Genomic DNA, 2,693 nt, shown 5'->3' with positions numbered 1-2,693 from the left:
GAGGGTCTGACAATGTGGATGATGATTTGAATCAATGCAAAAAAAAAAAAAAGGAAAATATTGGGTGTTTTGGGGGTTTTTTGGGGGTGGTGGTGGTGGTTTTTTGTTTGTTTGTTTGGTTGGTTTTTTTTACAATCTGTGTTTGTGTCCGTCTCAGTGCCAAGTCCACGCTCAGCCTGTGGCAGCTGGAAGCAGCCGGTGCGGTGTCCTGCCATGCCGGCAGCGCCTGGACCTGTGCTGACACAGAAATACCAGTTACATTCGTTCCTTTCTCTCTGCTCTGGCAGGCAAGTGTGGGCACTTCCCAGCTGCCCATCCTTTTTCTCAACGGGCTCTGGTGGTCCCTGCTTGGAAGGAAGGAAAGGATACATCTGTGTGAAGCCCGTATTGCCCTTGGTCCCCAGCCCGTCCGGCTGGAAGCGGGACAGTGGGCGATTCCCATCCCCCTGGCCCTGCAGCCCGCTCCCCCTCCACAGCCCTGCCTTGCCCTTTTGTGGAGATTTATAGGGCTGAGTGGGCTGAGAACAAATGAGCAGACATTAAGGCGATGTGTTCTGCATACTAATGACAAGATACTGCTTCTGCACCTCGGGGCAATACTGGGTCAGGCCAGTTTAGCTGTAAACTTTATTTATGTGCTTATTACATTGAAGCTGCAGCTTGCTGGCCCGGGCCAAGGGTTTAGGGATGTGTCCGGCAATAAATTTTGTTTGTTTATTTGAAATGAGATGCCCCTTCCCTCCCAGCTCTTCCTCTCTTTCCTTCTTGGAGGGGAAAAAAATAAAAATCCCTTCTTTGCCATCGCAGATTTGTGAGCGGCGTGGGGAAGGTGGGATGAAGAATGAGAAAGGAGAGGCGATGAACAAGCTTTGTGGGGAGCAGCTGGAGTTATTTAAGCCTCGCTGCTGTAAGGAGGATTGTACCCTCCTCAGCAGGTAGCAGTTGGCAGAGGAGAGGAAGGGTCTTTTCATCAAAGCTTTGGGAAACCAGGAGTCCATCCCTGGCTCTGCCACTGAACCCTCTGGCCAGGCACGCTCAAGTCCATTTGCCTCCAGCCCCATCTGGTACCCAGGGCTCAGACATCCTTTTTTCCCCTCTGTCATTTACACCAGGGATGGGTTTTGTGTGCTGCGCTGGTGCAAGCCGTGGGGAGGTGGGTTTGGTTGGGGAGGGGACTTGCTCTGTGCTCCTGAGATCAGTGGAGAGATGGGTGGTGATTTATGCCCACAGCAAAGACGTTCTAAAACATCCTATTTTTATGGTATCCCCGCCGGCCTCCAGCCTGTTTCCTCCTCGTGTTACATCTTGTCTCTTGTGTTTATAAGCGCTCTGGGGGCAGGGATCGTCGTTCTCTCTTGTCCTGGCTCTGAGCTGCTTTCCGCCTCGCTCCATCATTCAAGGCAGTAAAACACATGGGGAACGTGATGAATTTGGAGCAGGAGCTTTGCCCGCTCCTGCTCTTGTGCAGAGAAGGTAGGAAAGGCTCAGAAGAGAATAATTAGCTTCCGTGCCTTTTCTAGAGCCTCCTTTGAGATCCTCAGCCTGGCTGAGTCTTGCTGGTGTTGCTGTGATATAAATGAAGGATGCCCTCTCTGGGCTGGTGCTGGGACTTTTAAGTGGTGAGTCCTTGCAAGGGTAAGGGGTTATTTCACTGTCAGCCCCAATGGCCTCTCATTCCTGGAGCTGGATGCGGTCACCTGGAGCTGGGGGACAGTTGCATCAGGGCTGGAATGGAACTGAGTCAAGGCACAACTGCAGGCAGGGCTAACTGGGGAGGTGGGTGGAAGAGGCTCTGTTAGACCCCCCTCTCCTGTCTGGTGAATCCACCTCCAAAACCTCCCAGTTGGTGCCCAGCTCTAGGATGTGGCTCCGTGATATGATCTGATCTGCTGTCAGATAAGCCTGGCTGGGCCAAAATTCAGCTCAGCAAGCAGGCAAAGGCTCTCTGTACTGCTGCATCGACAGAGATTGCAACAATAACCATGTTAAGCATCCAGCCCAGCTCATTCCTCATCTGTGAGGGTCAGAGAGAGTTTAGGTTGTGGTGGGGCATCACATGCCTGGTAGGGGACAAACAACTACTACTCGGAGGAAAAAAAAAAAAAAAAAAGGACACCCGCCCTCCAAAAAAAAAAAAAAAAACAAGCTCCCAACAATAAGAAAAACAAAAGAGCCACCTGAACTCTCCTAACCCTTCTTTTTGTTCCCTGGACAGAAACCTCCATCCCTACCAAGTCTTCCCCGGGGGAAGCTGTCCCAGCACTGCGGCTCCCCGTTGCCATGCAGTAGCCTTGAGCTTTAATTGGGGTGGACTTGATTTCCCAGGCCCTCTCGCCTGGCAGGGGCTTCAGATATCCCCGAGGTGATGGAGCAGGGCTGGGGCGCGGCGGGACAGCGGCAGCAGGAGGAGGGTCTGCTCGCCACGGGACGTGTCCGAGGGCCCTGGCAGAAGCGCTGCTGGAGCGGGCTCTCCTGGCTCGCAGCCTGCTCTCTCAGCCGGAGGTAACAGGCCAGCCACGAATGCCGAAGAGGAGATCAACAGGGGGTGGAGGAGGGATGAAAGAAAACAACCTTCAAAAGAGCATGCCCTGCTTTTAAAAAATTTATTTATTTATTTATTACTTATTTTATTTTTATTTTAAAATTTATTTTAATTTTTTATTTTTTTATTTTAATTTTATTTTTATTGAGGG

Source organism: Falco punctatus (genome assembly GCF_963210335.1).
Source record: "Falco punctatus genome assembly, chromosome: 1".
NCBI classification, from domain to species: Eukaryota; Metazoa; Chordata; class Aves; order Falconiformes; family Falconidae; genus Falco; species Falco punctatus.
This window is presented reverse-complemented; position numbering follows the sequence as displayed.